The 19,075-nt window shown below is 38.1% G+C and overlaps 1 protein-coding gene across 2 annotated transcripts in view; it reads right to left on the reverse strand.

Moving 5' to 3' along the window:
• Positions 1-19,075, reverse strand: part of NKAIN3 (sodium/potassium transporting ATPase interacting 3) — a 463,496-nt gene that overhangs the window by 394,231 nt on the left and 50,190 nt on the right. Inside the window, exon 1 of one of the 2 annotated variants that reach the window (XM_067553703.1) lies at positions 18,401-18,475. The exons of the other annotated variant lie outside the window; for it this stretch is intronic. The gene's annotated coding sequence lies outside the window, so the exon portion shown is untranslated. Of the gene's footprint in view, positions 1-18,400; positions 18,476-19,075 lie in introns of those variants that run through there. 2 annotated transcript variants of the gene reach the window in all.

Consider the following 19,075-nt stretch of genomic DNA (forward strand, 5'->3'; position numbering starts at 1 on the left):
CATTGAATGAGAATCTGGCCTGAGTAATGATGAAGAATTTCAGTATTTTATCCAGAGAGAGAATTCGGCCTCACATCTAATGAGATTTTAGATCCAAGGACTAAAATGGTTAATACGGCTAGAAAATGTGCAGCTATTGAACCATCCATGGATTAAAAAATAATAATAATAATAATCCTCATAATTCAAATTCCTAGAGTACATGTAACACTAGATGAGCTGTGACTAGCCCTAACAGAACAGTATGGAGAGTACAGCAATGTGCTGAAAGGCCACATTGAGACTACTTGGGTCAGGGTCCTCTGGGGAAGGCAGAGGCTGCAGCCCAGAGACATTTGTCAGGGTGCAGGTGCATGAGATGGGAAAGAGGGGCAGGGAGTGGGTGGAGCCCTGGCTTCAGCTCCTTACACACTGACCAGTTTAGCTAGCAGGATGCACAGAAAGGAGCTGCACCTTTCTCTGCCCACCCCTAGACCAAAAATATGACATCTCTTGAAGCTCCTCTTGGGTGTGAACTTTACAAAATGCCCATTACTGAGAGCTATGCCTATGGACAAGATCAAGCCCTAAGATTCTGGGTTAAACAACAGTAGGTATCTAGTCCACAAAATCTGAAGGAGGAAATGGGTGTGTGGAATTTCTGGATTTTTTTAGTGCAGTGTTTTGCATTTTGTTCCATGGTGCACATGTCAATAATGTGACAATGTATAAAATCATTTGTGTTAAGCAATGCAATACAACCTGATGTGGTGTGATCTTTATGATTTAATCTGACATAATATAGCAAACCACTTTTTTTAAAAAATCAGATGTTTGTGGTCAAATCTGATATGAAATTCACTGTGGTAGAAAGAAGCAGAACCACAGAACAGATGTCTGTAGGGTAATCCTGAATATCTTAATGTAGCCCCTTCAATTTAGTATTTTGTAAGGTTGACATACTACATTATAAACTTACCTGAATCTCTCCAGAATTCACTGACCTGTTCTCTTAAAATTCTGACCATATACATTCTGTGTGGATTATTCTGGGCTGAGAACTTCATGTATGAAGAATCATCAGATAAATCCATTTCTTCCTCTATCTTTTTTTCTTTCCATTTTCTCATATTGTCTCTTTCTTACAGCTCAAGCCTTGCTGTTGGTGATTGGATTTTGTATATTTCAGACTCTGTAGTTTAGATGAAGTCAAGGTGGAAGGACATTTAAGCCACAGCATTTACTGAATGTGATTCAATTTGATTTATCAGTCAAGACTGCTGAAATGACTTGTGGAACACAGCAGCTCTTGGCTCACTCTTCATGTATTTTACAGGAATATCAGTATAACAAATTGACTTACTGAGTTTCCTGATATGACAATTCATTCAATCAAACCTTTCAAACAAAGTCATCTAGGAAAAGAAGTGATACCACAAAGTACAATATATCACGTTGTGTATGCCACGTGTACTCTACAGTGATTATTTCCATAAATAAGTTTGCAAGCACACAATGCTGGATCCTGATGTGCCACAATGGGGACGATATTAAAAATTTAGTACTAAATAAATATACACATACCTATGCCCTTGTAGGTAGTAACCTTTTCCTAGTAGGATAGATTATGCTGATTTCTAGCACAAGATGAAACAGCAGAGCAGCCGTACATTGTAACTTAAGGCTCTTATGACCAGGAAGCACTTGGGTTGGCAATTCAGATAATACATTTTTAATTTGCAGACATTATTTGCTAAGTGAAGGCAACATGCCAGCTATTAAAAAAGTTCTTATCAATGTAAAAAAATAAATAAATAAATCTAACATAGTGTTACAGCATATTCTCTGGACAAAGTCTTTCCTTAAAGCACACTTCTCGCAAAAAGCCATTAAACAATGCTCCTTCCCTGAAATGAAGTGTTGACAATAATCAATATTAGAAAGATTTGAAAACAAACAAAAATACTAACTAATAAGAGGTGCTAAACTTTGTTGCTCTATCACTGTTTTTGGTTGCATCCTTTTTCATCTTTTGTTTGTTTCTGGTCTGTAAGGTCTTTGCCTCCAAAGAGTTTACAGCCTAGTCTCCTTATCGATTTGGACTGCTCCTTGCACATTTTGGGAATGACATTTATAAAGAATAATAATGCTTGAGAGATAGAATATTTAGTAAAGTCACTAGTTGGTATATTTCTCTGTTCTTCCATTACCCAATATATACTTGGTAAAATTATGATTTATTGCAGTGAAAGAAATTACAGTCTTTGGATAAAATGTCCCTTTTATAATGTATTTGAATTCAAAGTAAAAAGACCATTCTTAAGGAACAATCTTCACAGAAGTTTAAAGCTCTACATTAGAAAGACAAGAACAGTAAAGTAAGAATTTATTCCACACCTATCCCCGGGATACCTGAGCATCTTCACTGACTCTCCTCAACTGTTTTTCTAAAAGATATGCTTTATTTCAATCACATCTATTGGATTTCAAGCAGGAATTATGTCAAGGAAGTCCTATGGTTAGTATTATGCAGGAAGTCAGACTATAGGAACACAGTGATCCCTTCTGGCCTTAAAAATCGACAAATCTTTGGGGGAAAAAATAGTCGCGTCTATCAAAAACATACTACAAAATTGCATTTTAATCCAGATCAGTTTCTACTGAGCTCACATGACTTTCAAGAGTCACAAAGCTGTACAGACCAATAAGTGTCTCTGCATCCCTAACCAATGTTCAGTGAACACCATTCTGTAAGCAACATTTGCATCTGATTAAGAACTGTAGGACAGTTGTGGTGAGACAGACACAGGTGCATAAGGTCTCCCTCACCACTTCGAGTGCTGCCTTCTGAGCTAGGCTTCTGGTAAATTCTATCTATCACATTCAAGTAACAGCTTCTCAGAATGCCATCTGTGGGAACCCAGTGGGCATTACTTATTTTATATGAGGCACAGGGTAGGCTCCCAGCTCTCAAGTCCAGCTTTACAAATGCATTCAGAAAATTAGATTTTTTTAGTCTGAAGACAGAAAGCAGAACTTGAGCTCAGCTATAAGCCAGTGAGATCATATGAATATATTTTGTTTTGATTTCACTTGGGTTCTGAAAACTATTTTGCAGCTAATCATCCTTTAAAAGTATCTTGTTTACCAAATTATTATTTGCATTCATTATGAAATTTTAAAGGGGGCAAATAAGGATAGCAGTATTGCTATCATGACTATGAATATAATACTGGAAAAGTAGCCCATCAGCACTACAATGGTAGCAAATTGTGGGAAGCCCATGTACTTCTGTCCCAGCCCAGCCGTAGCTAGAAGCATTGCAGGGGACTTTCACAGTTCCTGAAAAAAGGGGTTAGAGTTTATTCCACTCTGTGCTACTTGCTCTTGCTGTTCACTTTGGAAACCGAGTTGTTTCTGATCTCAGCACAAGATAGAACAGGAGGAGGTCACCACGCAAGTTTGGGTGCAGGATCTGGGTATAGGGGTGATAGAATAGCAAGCACCAAAAATTGCGTTCTTTGTACTTACTTAGATGTTCATGTCATCAGCTCTAGCAGGGGTTACTCAAAGCCCTGATATTACAACCCGACAGGAAAGTGAAAAAGGAAATTATCTTTAAATATCCTGATAAAATGTATTTATCATTTTTACACTTGCCTATATATTCTGGTAAGGGTTTTGGATCAGACATTTTTCTTTTTCTTTTTTTTTTTTTTTTTTTTTAAATAAAAGCTTTTGTACTTCACCTTTAAGGCATTACTGCAAATTTTATCTTGCTAATTGACTTCTCATGTGCTAATTGTTTTACACCACATTAAGTAATGCTCTAATTTGTTCTAATGCTCTCACTTAATGGGAATAAAATGCAGCACACATAGGAATGTGTTTGCTTATTTACATATGCAATAAATAGACACTTGCATTCTGATGGATTTAGATAGAATGGGTGAGTGTGAGAGAAGAAGGGAGGGAGAGATGGGGGGAAAAGAGAACAAGAGAAGTAATATACAAATAAACTGTCACACTGAAAAAAAATAAAGGAGAGACAACACCCATGCCATTGGCATCAATTCTGCATTGTTATGTACATCAGGGTGTACCTTTTGCTTCTTCAGTCATGCTGAAAAAAGCAAGACAGAGAGAGCCTGATTAAACACCTGACTGAATATACTGGGCATGACAGATGAGCAATGAATGTGTTTCTTTCTGTTCAAGCAGGGGAATCATCGTTAGCTTATGTGCACTACAATAGCTGGAGATGCGATGGAATGACATACTAGGAACAGTCGTAGCTCTTTTCATAACCAGCACAGTATCTGTCTCTGTAGCTAGGTTATTTCAGAGACTCATACCTAACAGGAGGCCAGGGAGAGGGCATTTGCATCTCTCTAGTGTCCACAAAGAACTAACTCAATGCCTGTGTCCATTGTTATGCCTCACAAATTAAAAATAAGGAAACTGTTAAGCAAATGTGTTATGAATATTCAAGTCTTTCGTGAAAGTCCTCACCAGAGTCCTCACCAAGTAGCCATATAAATACATTTTCCAAACTGTCAGTTCAGTCACTTGCCTATAAGGTTCCCCATGTAAATACTGGTAATAACAAGAATACTTGGTGTTGTGTATCCTACTTTTGTACACTGAAGCATATTATCTATTTGAAGGGGAACAACAAACTGAATAAACAGTAGTTTGTATTCTTGTTGGTAGCGTAAAGCCACTATTTGGGGACTATTATTTTCTTGTCCTATTCTCCCACACTCCAGAAGATATAAGGAACTGCACAGATCAACATACTGTATCAATCAGAATAACTAGTGGGCTTTTGATGATCCGATCAAGACTTTACAGCTGTCCCAACCTTAATTACATTGGTAATGATACGAAATTTGTAAAGCGATATGTGCATAATTGAGAACAGTGAAATAATACAAAGGGACTGACAGAGGTTATGGGGGCAGGATATAGGATGAGATTCATGTTTTGGTGTCAGAAAGTGGTTTGTTTGGCTTTTTTAAAATTCAGATTTGTACACCTGTGGAAAAATAATTAGAAATAAGATATTCAGTAAGAAGGAGAAACCTAGAAAACAATAATGCCAAACCACTATAAAATATTTTGTAAGACACTCCTGTACTGAGTGAAATCTCTCTAATTTCTATTAATTCTATGAAGAAAATATGAAAAGGCACAAAATCTAAATCACCAGAGAAATCTTCTATAAATGCAAAGATTTCTGGAGAGCTTTTCCTACTAGGAATAAAAAAAGAAATTGAAGGACTGAGAAATTATAAGAAAAAACTAGTTCTAGCACTGACATGTATATTTAATATTTTTTAAAATACCTTAATTTAAAGGTAACATAGGGCTACAGTTTTAGGCCACAATCCTGTGATGAGCTTCCATGGTCCTATGCAAAGCTCATTACAGGGTTGGAGCCTTAAAAAATCAGAAGTCAGAAAACACAAATACTGGCCAAATCCAGACCTGTTATGAGTAGCTGTAACTCCAGTTGTACCTCAACCACTGCATATGAAGATTATATTTCAGCATAGCTAGTAATCTCAAGTATGCCACATTGAATATAGGCCAATGAAGGGTGATATAAGAACAACAACTTTTTTATTTTTGACTTGGGAGTATTTACAGTCAAAAGATAAATATTTATATAAAGTAGACTTAATTCATAAATGTGAGTATGTGCACCAAAAAACTTAGTCTACGAGTTATGCTAATTCAATCAGGGAATGAAAATTTACTATGTGACCTATAGGTGCAATAAAAACTAATCAACCCAGATGAACTTCAAGTATTGTAATGAGCTTCTTTGAAACAATTTGCAGAACCATTCAACAAATAATTTCAAATGTAACTCAGAGATAATCCATTAAGCAAAAAAAAAAAAAAAAAAAGAGAGAGAGAGAAGAGCATCATAGAACTAATGATTCACTATGAACTACTCACCCAGTTCTAGTTCTGATATTTCAGATTTACCATAGTCAATCTGCTCTACAAGAAAACAGCAAGGCAGTATAAAAAAATATTAAGGCTCAATCCAAACATTCAATACAGCTCCACAAACTTCTCTTTTGCTGCTGAGGACACATTTAGGGGTTTCTTGCAATCATCTGGTTTGTCAAAAGCCCTGGAGTGCTAAAAAACAGGAGCAGAATGCTAACTTATTTCACTTTCATTCCCAAAAACCCCAAAACCAAAACAACCAAAAACAACCCACAGGAATCCTGTTGAGGTTTTAAATGAAGTTGTTTCTGAAAAGTGCCAGACTGAAAACTAAACATATTTTTCCGATACTGACCACAGACTACCAATTTATTTCAGAAGTCCAACAAATAAGCAGGTTATGGCATTGACATCCAGTCACTATTGCCTCTGAAGTCAGCTGTTTAGAGAACCCAGTGCATTACTTCTCCAAGGGGGGATATTAACCACCATGTGGAGATGCAAGGGTTGTAACCTTTCACCACACAGATGCTAAAATTTTGTTCCAACTCCAAAGATTTTTGGACATTCCCAGCTGGCAGCAAGGCCTCAATTGCATAATACCTCTCCCCAAGGGGTAGAACCCATGTGGTAAAACCTAATGCAGCTCTAAGTAGCACTAGCCACACATGGATTTTCCACAGTAAAATCAACAGGTCTTTCAGCAGAACAGTTTTAAAAATTGTATTGAAGCTAATGTTAAAATGATCGAATACAGAGTTTAAAGAAAGAGTTTCTACACATCTGGGTATAATGCGTAGATTATCCAAAAGTACAAAGTTTGGTTTCAAAATCAGAGAATACTAAGTACATAATCTGCAATATCCCAGATTAAGGGTAAGCAATTTAGCAATACAGTTGAAATATTAGCATCAAAATATTTGGGTATATCACTCATAATATAATTTTTGTAAGAGCAGTTTGTGGAAAATATAGGAATGAGTGTGGATTGTCCTTCAGTGAATGAGAATTTTAGGATAGATTGTCCTTCAGTAAATACAATCCATCAGGAAAGTCTTTGTTCCTTTCCTGGCATCACTTCGTGCCTCCGGCTCATTCCTCCTGGTATTGCCGATGTCCGGTGATGTTTTCTAAATAGATGTCCCTCGACCACCTGATGGCGTCCGACACCATGAGTCACCACATCAACCAAGCGTATTGCTGTCTGATTCTGCAGACATGCAACACTTGCTCATTGCTGGGATCCCATGCGCCCCAGGGCTCCAATGATCAGCGTGTGCATTTGAACCTCATAGCCCTTCACACTCAAGGCTTTGGCCAAAGGGGCGTATTTCTCCTCCTTCCAGGGTTGGGTGTCGCAGAAAGCCGGGGTCTTGTTTTCAAAGGACACTGATGTCCACCATGAGGATTCTCTTCTATACAACAGCTGTCTTCCCACGCCACACCTCTTCTTTCTTATCCACAATTTCATACAACCTTAACCATGTAGTGTTTGTACAGAGGAATTCTTGCCATCTTGTGCAGCGCTAAGGGGTATGCAGTGTAGATTCTGGCTGTTTTGGCAGGTATTTTCATTCATTTGCTCCTCTCCAAGAAAGAGGGGAGCATATGGTTTCCTGAGCCAGATTTATGCTAATGGTATGGAGGTGAAAACCTTTCTATCACATTCTTAGTTTCCTGAGCCATAAAGTCTCCTTACAAGAAGAATTAAAGATAGGCTAGAACTTTAAAGAAGAACTGCAATACACATCTGTAGGAAGATAAACAACCGAACAATGCTGGAAAATAGCTTGGACATTTGAGCCTAAACTGTATTAGTGCATGCAAATCTTCATAGTGAAGAAACATTCCACTATCACCACAGTATTCTTTATTAAAGAGACGGAGGCTACTTAATCAAGACCAGAATCTTTTCATCTCTTTCCTCTCTCTTTCTATCAGCATCCTGCCTGAACTTCTCCTTATTGTGCACATTGTGAAGGGCCCTTCAACAACTGTGTTTGGGTCAAAAAGCAGCCTTGCGCTTGGCCAGTTTCCCGGGTGTGTGGGAGTTTCTGCGCAGCACTTAAGGTTCAAAGTATATCCAAAAGGAGAGCTGTTTCAAAAGACTGAACGGTTTGACATGGGAAGCAATTATTCTTTGCTCTCTCTATCATGATATCCCTAGGGTTGGAGATCTCTCTTCATCAAGCGGCTGTTTTCAGCATACTTCAGCATTAGTGTCCATTCCTCTTTCTAAAACAGCAATGAAACAGTGCAACAGAACACATTGTTTTCCTTTTTCCCTTCTCCAATATTAATTATAAGCAATTGTGCAGAAAGACAGACGGTCAAAGGCAAATTTACTAAATAGAAAACAAAATTAGCCCATATTTTCAAAAGTGACTAGTTATTCTTTGTGCTTCCATTTTTTTTTTTTAAGGAGCCCATCTTGAGACACCTTAAAGGACCTTTATTTTTTAGAGAGTGGGTACCTATCATTTTCTGAAAGTCAGACTCTTCTCTTTCAAGTTGGGCATCCAAAGTGTGAAGCACCCAGAATCACTAGTCACTTGAAAATTTAAGACAATACAGCCAGTATATGTGTTTTTCTGATATACAGAAATAAAGTTGCATTTGTTTTGTTGAAGAAAATAAATGCTAGAAAATAAATTTTGTTTGACACTGGATTTCAATCAAAGCTGCAAATGACTTATCCTTCAGTTGTACTTCAGAATGCTGTTTGACCACTGGTAGAGATAGGCCAAACTGGGTTCAGCATCTGATGCAGACTGCATGATCAGAGCCTGTTAGAATTAAAAGCTGATCATGTTTTTCCATTAAAACTTGACACAGTTTAACCACTAAGTTTACTTCCAATAAATTCTCTTTAGCCATAGCTGGAGGGAATCAAGGAAAGCCATACATGTCAAAAATGGCCAGTTTACTACTGTTTGGCAGAAGCTGTGTTACACCAATAAAGGGTCAAGGATAGCTAGGGCAGTTTGGAGCCCTTACTACACTGTTTTACCCAGCCATTCCCCCGATACCAGGTGCTGGGAAGGAGTGATAAAGCAGCCAACATGTTGGCTCTTTGCAAGGAAGACCTTCTATTGGGTTAAAGGCTATTTTTTGGAGTGACACAAAGTTGCCTGAGCATGGCCCTCAGCTGAATCCAGAGCAATAGTTAACTTAGGGGACAGTTCAAGTCAGTACTATTCAAGGAGAATAAGGGTTGCAGAAATGGGCGCAGAGGCTGTAACTTTAATATAAGCTCTCTAGATAAATGAGGCTTTAAAGTCACCTTTCCTGTTGACTTCACTATCTAAGCACACTAAATTAATTTACCCCTGAAAAGCCTAGGGTACCTAAATATTACCAACAGGCATGTCTCTCACAATTACATATTCTAGCTTCATGTGAGAACAAGTTTCACTTTTCTAAACTCAAATTAGAAAAAATGCAGATGTGAGTCTATTTATGCCTATACATTTAACATATAATGGAATAAAGCATCCACTTTTGGCTTACACAGCACTTTGCACCTTACCAACTACCATTAAAATGGCTCTAATAATGATGCACAATTGACCTGCACAGTGCTTCTTCATTCCTAATAATCTCCATTCTCTGTCTAAATATGAAGAACAGTCTAATTATCAAACTACTAACTTCACATCTTTAGGTATTAAAAAATAGAAACATTAATTAGTTTCAAATATATGCTTTGTGAACTCCTGGGATTCAGAATGAAACTAATACTGCAGTATATGTTAGGGCTTGTCTACACTTGGAAAAACATAATCCAAAGTAACATTCATTTCAGTTAATCATGAATAAAACTATTCCTAAAGCAGTGTGTCCATGGTGTTCTGTTATGCTGGGTTCCCTTTTGAATCCACTTCCCTTTTTAATCATTGCATTGGTTTGAGATCCTCTTGGATAGCTGCACATTCTGGCAACTGCTGTTAAAATCTGCTAAAATCTGTTAAATGGATCTGCTCCAGTCGCCACAAGCCAAGCAGATCCAGGATGGACCTCAGCATGGGACCACATAGAAATACAGGGCATGTCTGCATAATTATCATGCGACTCCAGGTGTGTGAACACACCACTAACTGGAATCACAAAGAGGTGCACATGGCTGCACACTCATATTTAAACAGGAAGGTAACATTCCATCAAGATGAGCCTACAGTAGTACAGGGCTCATAGGGAATCAGACAGCTGACTCTGCTGTGCAGCAGTGTAGTGTGGAACTGCAGTGGGAGGATCAGCAGAAGCAGAATAGTTCATTCAAAATGGGGATGCACAGATGACTGTTACAGTGAATGTCCTCAAATCCCTTAGGTCTGCTTATCTCCTACTATTTATTTCTCCCTCAAGTCACGTCATCGGCTGCCTGAGAGAATCAAATCCACAATGATTTTTCAGGTACTCCTCCTGTTTATAAAAGTTAGAGTCATCCAAACCGAGGAAATGAAACAATATCATGTGCATTAGATGACCAATCCCACAGCAAATTACAAATAACTAATATAAAAATATATCATCATTAGAAAATAGTTTCTATTTTCTATAGAGTCTATCACAGCTTTGTGTACTGCTGTCAGTGGAGTTGCACAAGAGTAACTTGGGCCAATCTTATGAAAAACCTTCCTGTGGAAAACCACATTTTAATGTAAATAATTGCTTTTAAAATTAATACAAAAAATTAAGTTCTGTGACCGTTCTTAAAAAATATGACCTTGACTGTGACAAATAAGTAACCCTGTTTTTGGTTTTGTTTTTAAGATCACTACAGTTTCCAGTGACATTTATTTTATAGAAATTAAAGTTGGAAAAAAATGAGAGACTACCATCCAATTCCTTACTTCTGCCAACAAAGAATGAACAGTAACAATTTCAGGTAGGAAACAAAACATGTTGGGGGGAAATTTTCAACCCTACTAAGTTTACCTTGTACTTATATGCTATGACTGTTCAGTGAATAATTTACTAGGCGGAAAGAGCAATTTAATGTTCTCACTTGATAAATCTTCTGATAGTGGACATTCTCAAATATTGGACTACATTGTAATTCCAGTGAACTGACTCTGCCATTCTAGTAAGAAGACTTCAAAATCAGACATCTAGAAATCTGAGCTGGGGCTTTGTTATTCACCTACCAGTTAGAATCATCTGGGGATGGTCATATCTAAATCTACTTGCAATGTTCGATGATTTGCTACTTGAAAGACTGTGGAAGAGATGCTTGTTATTACATTCTCATTTGATGTGAAGTAAACTAACGACAAGCAGTGAATAAGTCTGAAAAGCCCAAAACAAAAATTATCAGATGATGTGTAGTTCTTTGCAAGTTTCTTGACCTCCATTAGTATAAATAGCTTGACATTTTCTAAAAAAATTTAGCATATCAGAGTTTGGAAAAGGAAACATATTAATAATACCTCCTAGGCTGTCAATAATTCTACTCCATGGTGAGTCTATAGAAAGAACAGCTTTCTGTATATCTGTAACGAATATAGCATAAGGCCACTCTTTTGAATGGACAATTTCTAAACTTTGTAAGATTAAATCCATAAAAATCTGCCATAAGATTTCACACTCAAAGAGGAAATATTAAAGATTTCTTGAATTTATAATGGAATTCTGCACTGACTTTAATGACTCATTATAAGGCAGATGATATGAAAGAAAATAATTAGACATAAGTAATAATGTAGAATAGTAAAAAAAATTTTGGAAAGCCAACATACCCAACTCCAGCCTTTCATAGATACACTTTCAATGTTAGGAGTGAATTTCCTTATTTCTCTAAAGAGTTCTGATCAAAGCTCATTGGTCTCACTGTTAACTGAATCTTAATGGAAAGTCTCTTTTCATCTCTCTAATATTTCTTGTAGCTCCTCCTGACATAGTATGTAGAATATTCCTCATGGATAAAATTGGGGAAAGAGTGATTCTGTCTCAAGACTTTACTCTCTCAAAACAAACTGTTGTATGACTGATTGACAACCTAAAACAACTGTTGACGCCTGTAATATATTCTTTTCAGGAAACATCACAAAGAATATGGGCAGGCTACGCCACATTGGCTATGGCTGTTGTGATAACCCTTCTTTCATTCAGCTCATCAAAAAAAGAGGAGCCTAGTAACTCTGTGCCAGTAGATCATGAAAATCAAAAGCTCTGGGAGTTCTTTTGTCCAGAAGTCTTTCCATTTTAACATTGGTGAAACAGCTGTGTGCCTAGCCATTTGTAACAGAGATTCAACCAACATTAATGAATGCAGAAAGCAACAGAACAAACAGCTTTGTTACAATGGAAGAGCTTCATGGGAATTGTCTGGATACCTCATTCAAGACAGAGTTTGTCACTTCTGCACTGGACTTCTCTGAGAGCAGCGCTGGTACTACAGGACTGAGAAACACATACAGACTGGTCACGGTTAGTGAGTCAATCACCACCAGGAGCAAGTACATGCTATACTTAAAAGCAAAATACCTAAAACATCTCCCAGAAGCACTTTCATTTGTTTCCTTACTAATATTACCAAGAATAATGAGGGCATGAAAGCACAAGTCCATCTTCTATAGCTGTAACTAAAATACAAGCACTACCATGGTTCAACATTTCTAATGCATCCATCACCATGGTGTCTTGCAATCCATGTACTCAGTTAAGGAAAGGAGCATTTCATACAAAGGGATCATGCTTCTCACCTTCCAGGGATTAGCTACTTACTTATCAGGATGGCTGTCGCTTGTCTGTTTGCTGGATAAAGCACTGATGGCCATTCTGCATCTGTATAATTTTTGGAATGACTTGGGCATTGCACCCTTAAGGTATCAAGAAGGGAGTTCATGTGGCAAGGAGTTTCTGGAAGTGAACACCAACCCAACTCAACCTCACAAAAAGAAAAAGAAAAAAAAAAAAACTAAAAACGACCATTTACCCCAAGCAGAAGATGACAACTCAGTGAATGGATGTTTGTTTAAACCTAAACTGTTCTCCAAGATGCTAAAAGAGATCCTAACTGGACATGGGCTTCAGTTTACACAGCACTTTGCACTTATCAACTATCATTAAAATACATTAAATGACTCTAATAATGATGGACAATTGATCTGCACAGTGCTTCCTCATTCCTAATTATCTCCATTTTTGGTTTAAATGTGAAGAACGGTCTAATTATCAACCTACTCACTTCAGGTCTTTGGGTATTAAAAAAAATAGGAACATATTAATTAGTTTCAACTATATGTTCTGTGAACTTGGGGGGTTCAGAGTGAAACTAATACTGCAGTATATGTTAGGGCTTGTCTACACTTGAATGTTACTTTGGATTATGCTTTTCCATTTTGGTTAATCACAAATAACTATTCCTAAAGCAGTGTGTCCACACAGTTCTGTTATGCGGGATTTCCTTTTAAAAACCATTTCCCTTTTGAATCATTGCATCCACACAGTGTTGTGCTTTTTGGAAGTAAGCGCATCTCTAATCAGCCTCCCTAATTCTAAATTATTCTTCACTGTTCACCCATGAAGCTTCTATGAAGCCTTCCAGGATGGTTCTTTTTTTTCCTATCCTGAGGCCAGGAAAATTTCACTCCACATACAGTAACTCTAATAAAAGACTGGGTGGACCGGACACACTAAACTCACTTGTATGCTTCTTCCTGCAGCATATACAGCCAGATAAATTTAAGTGTATGTAACCATTCTCTACTTAGATCTTTTTTGTTTCATCACAATTTGACAGCAAAATAAGAGCTCTACTCTAATCCTTACTGGATTAAACTAAAAAGGCCTGTCCAGTATAAGAATTGACATTCCTTCTGTTGTACTTCATATGTAAAAGACTTAGATTAATGGATAACAAGAAATATAAGCTGCCCTGTATGCACTGGGAGTCGTAAAATAAGAAACAAACTGTGCTGCAGTTGACAATAGCATGAAGATTATCCTGCTGGCTCTGGTACAGACACTGGCAATTTGAGTAAATATAAATACAAAGTGCTTGATTCTTCTTTCACTGGTCACTTCACTGACTTCAATAGAGTTATTCCCAATATACATAGGTATAAATCAGAGCAGATTCAGGTCTAATAATATTAACATACAAAATTATGAATTAAAATGTCCTGGTAAACGGACAGCAGGCTTTGCGAGATCAAAGCTAGGATATTCAGTTATTGTATTTGCTCTATATGGTATTGTTCTGCTGAACGGTAAGATGAAATCATTTTTCAATACATCCCTTTTGTTACAGCACACCCTACACTGGAAGAAAGATGCAGAGGCATTTGTCACATGGTACATAGGTGAGACAATCTTCCAAAGTACTAGTAATTGTTCTCTTACATACCTACAGAAACGAATTCCAATTCTACTGGAATTTGAAATAGTCCAAATATTGGCTTTAAAGAAAGGACATGAGGGATATTTGTCAGTTTAAAGAATATCCTCCAAGTTAATTTAGAAGTAAGCAGAATTCAGGGACAGAGCAGAGTTTTGTATATTTAACCAGGACCAAAGTTTCACAATTTGATTGACATAATGACATATCACAGGGGTGACCAAACTGTGGCTCGTGGGCCACATGTGGCTCTTTTACAGTTAAAGTGTGGCTCACGGACCCCATATGCCACTCCCCCATTCTCTGCCTACCAGACTGGGGTGGGGAGCTTGAAGCTTCTGCCCTGTGGCAAGGTGGTGGGGATAGAGGATTCTGTCCAATGAGGAGGGTGGTCTTGAGGGGTCAATAAGTCTGGCCACCCCTGAAATATAGTATCCTACTCGGGCACAGAAATGGCTATGGAACTGCAAATTTGCTATTTGATGAACACCTCTCGCAGATCAAACCTAATAAAGTAAAGTATGGGCTGTCATGCCACAGTACTTCCAGTTCTCAAGTTTTTATTGAGAGTCTTGTAATATTATGTGTTTTCTTTTAAGCTCTAGTTCCTGGAATCCTGCGATTAGGTGAGAGTCTTAGGTTCCATTTTTTAAAAAAATTTCTAGCCTTCGTTCTTGCGGAAAAAGCTTAAAAATGTGACTTGTGTGCACCCTAAAGACTCAGAAACCAAAGGGCAAAAAAAGAATCCAGAACTTATGTTTTTTAAAAACACCTGCTTTTTAAGTCACTCATTATTTTTGGGCCTGACTCATGATTTTTGAATGCTTGGAGTTGGCAATACTGTTAAATCACAGGAGAAAGACTGATGCTTGAATGCAAATTTTTAAAAATATGGGTTGGAGTTTCACATACACAGTTCTACGCACACTGTAATTTGTGCACTCAAATGCTAGAATTTGTTTATATGTATCACTGTAAATGAAAAAGGATATGCACAAAAATTAGTAGCCACATTGAGGCTTGTTTGAAAATGTAGCCCTTGAAGTTTAAAATGCTATTAATAACATGCTCTTAATAAGCTTTGGTGCCACCAAAATATACAGGGATGCACTTTCACATGAAAATGGTACCCAAGAACAGGATTTTCTATACATGAATCCATTTTATATTATATGAAAGAATTTGGATATGAAGGTTTGCAAAAGCAAAACGCATTACCTGTACTTCCCAGATTGTCAGTGGGAATAATCAATACATCAATGGATAGAGACTCAAATGCCTAGGTATAAAATATCAATTTTATTTTGTGAAACTGTATTGACAAATACACTTTTAAAAGTTTTTAGAACATCGGGGGAAGAAATTGGAAGAATTAGCAAGCATGGAGCATTCTGAGCTAAACCTTTTCATTTTTTAAAATGTAGCTTCATGCTGTTTTATGACTCATGATACACACAGCAGATGGCCCATTTACCTATACACTCATACTATACATGCAAGTGCACTGAAAGATTATATAAATTCCATGGTCAGTTAGAATTTAATGGCTGCTGAATTATGAAAATGCATTGCTCTTGGAAACTGACAAGCAAAAAGCATATTCTGTGGGTATCACACTTTGGGCATATCAGCAACATGGAATTTAACATTTGCTTTGAACTCCCTTATGCCTGACCTAAAAATTGGCCCTGAAGAACCAAAGAATTCCCTGTTCTCTCATTAACATATGCCAAAGAGATGTAAAAATAGTAGGTTCTGCTTTATTTAACAGTTCAGAGAGCACTAAGGGTATGTCTTCAAATTTGCCCCCATCAGATCGATCTATCCGGATCAATTGAGCAGCAGTAAAGACCCGCTCAGTCAATCCAGAAGTCGATTCCATTAACCCACTCCCTCAAAAAGTGCAGCATAGTGGAGACGGTGCACAAAAAAGTGTTTAGGAAGTCGACAGAAGTTATGCAAGCTACTCTGCGTAGCTTGCGTAACTCCCGTCTACTGCCGCTGAATTTCCCCATAAGTATAGACCAGGACTCAGACATGTAGGTAGGTAGGTATGGCCATAATAGGTTTTCCTTTCCTTTCAGCCTCACTTCCTGCATCTGTCCCCACTCTGGAAATGATGCTTCCAGGAACGTTATCACATCATCAGGCAAAAGGGAATGGACTATGGCATGCAGTCAATCCCAGAGGTACTGATGCCATTCTACAGACCACACTGTCACAAATAAAGTACAAAGGTAGCAGCGCATACCAATTGCTAGTGCCCATGGGTAGGAAGCCTGCTGGACAAGTTATCAGCAGTCAGGCAGGGTACCTCCATTTTGCCCTTACTTTGGTATACAGTCAAAGAAAATAAAGATGACATTTCTGGGAAATCAGAGGTCATAAAATAATCCAAGAGTAGTTTTCCCCTTAACCTCCCCCATCATCCCCTCAACAGAAAAATAAATGTAAATAATAACCTTCAGGTCAACTTTCCTATAATCATGTATTTTATATCCTTTGAAGAGCGAACAAATAAAATTTTAATAATGCTGTGAGCTACTGCCATGAAGCCAAAGGTTTATTAAATCTCTTTTAGTGTATTGTTTACCATACAACTACATAGGTCAAACACAGATCCTTTTAACTGTCCACTTTACTGTGGTGTGACACCCTACACTATAACTGGAAGTAGTTTAGTATTTCATTGACTAGCTGGCTTTTTCTCATTTCTGAAAGATTTATCATCTCATGTGTGCCTTCTAAAATTCCCTGTTAGATCTATGATTTAGGGCTACTTTATACTCTCAGCTTTGCTACATCAAAACATGCATTTAAATAAATAAGAGAGCTGTTGTTTATATTCATATCCACATATGAATATACCCTAAAGTAGGGGGTTTCTTCCAAATTTCAGTTCTTATTCTTTAATATTGAAAACAAACAATCTCAGGCCCAGCTCCTCAGGTGCAGCCAATCTAGGCTCAACAGAAAACCCAAGCATCTTTTTGCTGCCCTGATCCACAGAGCTATCAGGGGCTAGTTTGGCCTCAGAGCTATTTTAACTTATGACAGCCTGCAACTGATCCAACACACTCTCTACACCCAGGGCTACACTGGCCCTAAACCAGGTGAGGATTCCTCTATGCAAGGGAAATCTGCAGCTCCCACGTTAGGACAGCTTTATGATTCCTTTTTACTGCTCTGTGGCAGAAAGGAGACGTCTGGGTATCTGGTCTTTTGCACAGAAACAAACACCTACCAAAAATACACTAAAACCCCGTGGCCCCACAATCCCCCTCACACACATGCAGAGACTTTGGGAGGCTTTTGGTTCTAAACCTCCATGTGAACCTGCCCTTGTTCCCCAACACCTTCTAGGATTCCATTCCCTCAGACCATAGCACATTTCAGCATGAATGGTTAAAGTGTGAAAGTTGTGAATAATTAAAAACAGGGGATCATATAGGCAAACTCTATATGGGTGTTGCTACCACTTTATAAGAACAAACAACTATCGCCAACCTTAACAGTGGAGCAGCTACCACCATACCTATAGCGTAGTTCTGATTTTCTTTAACATTTTGGCTTTATTGTTTGAAAGGCAGATCGTAAGAATAAGGCCCCTGGCCCAGATTCTCAGCTAGTGTAAGTCAGCAGAGCTCCACTGATTTACACCAGCTGTAGGTCTGGCCTGCTATGTTTAAAATCAACCCAGAACATGCTATCCGCTATCAGTATTGTATGCGTACTGGAGGCTTTTTGAACTTCTCCTACAACAAGGGATTGATATTAGAGTCCTCAATGGATTATTACTGGATATGAACAGGCTGGCTGCCTCAAAAGCACTTCCTCATGGCCTGAGGTAACTGCAGCAGCTCAGTTTCCCCATTTTTCAAGTTCACTCAAACTACCAAAACAAACCCTTCTCTGGTACAGCAACACACCTCCTCAGGGCTGGCTTTATTAAAACAACAAAATCAATCCCAAAATCAGGTTCTCAAATCTCTATGGATTCTGTGCTCCTCATCTTCCCTGCTGGGACTCTCCCAGGCCTTCCTTGTCTTGTGCCATTTCCCTGAAAACGCAGGGTTCCCTGCTGGAACATACTCACTCCCAGCAGCCATTCCCTACCTTGGGAAGCCTCTACCAAAATCCTTACTCCAACTTCACTCTGGTTATCTGAGTCTTTTCCTCAGTCAGTTCCTGATGCTCCTCAGTGAGGAATTAGCTCCTTTGTACTCAGCTGGTTCTACTAATTAAACCCCATGCCCATTCCAGGTATGGCAAACAGGCCTAATTGGACAGGGCTGGCCAGCTCCTGGCCTCTGGCCCATAAAGGGGCAGGCCATCCTGTTACATTGGGCTTGTGGGTGGCTAGTCTTTCTGGAAAATATCAGGCTCCAAGTAAATATTTCAGGACTAGTAAAATGTTTTGGAGCCAGATATACTCAGCTGGTGTAAATCAGCATATTTCCATTGAAGTAAATGGAGCCATGCTGATTTACATCAACTGAGGATCTAGCTTCCAGTCTTGCTTTAACTTTTCTGGAATTATTTTACCAACTAATTTCATTCTGAGTAGAAAATGTTGCAACTGTACGTTGCTTCAGACCTCTGAAAGAAAAAGACAACTAGTGAAAGACGAATGCCACCTCCAGATTCTTGTCTACATTCACTACATGATTGGTTTGCTTACAATTATTTTAAAATGTTTAAACTCAGTTAGAAATAAAGGAAAACAATGTCTGAAACTGTGGGTCCATTAAGCAAACAAATCAGAACTTGTACACAATTCAGAAGATATTA

Source organism: Emydura macquarii, unplaced genomic scaffold (genome assembly GCF_026122565.2).
Source record: "Emydura macquarii macquarii isolate MOO-44397 ecotype Brisbane River unplaced genomic scaffold, CSIRO-AGI_Emac_v2 contig_1477, whole genome shotgun sequence".
Classification (NCBI taxonomy): Eukaryota; Metazoa; Chordata; order Testudines; family Chelidae; genus Emydura; species Emydura macquarii.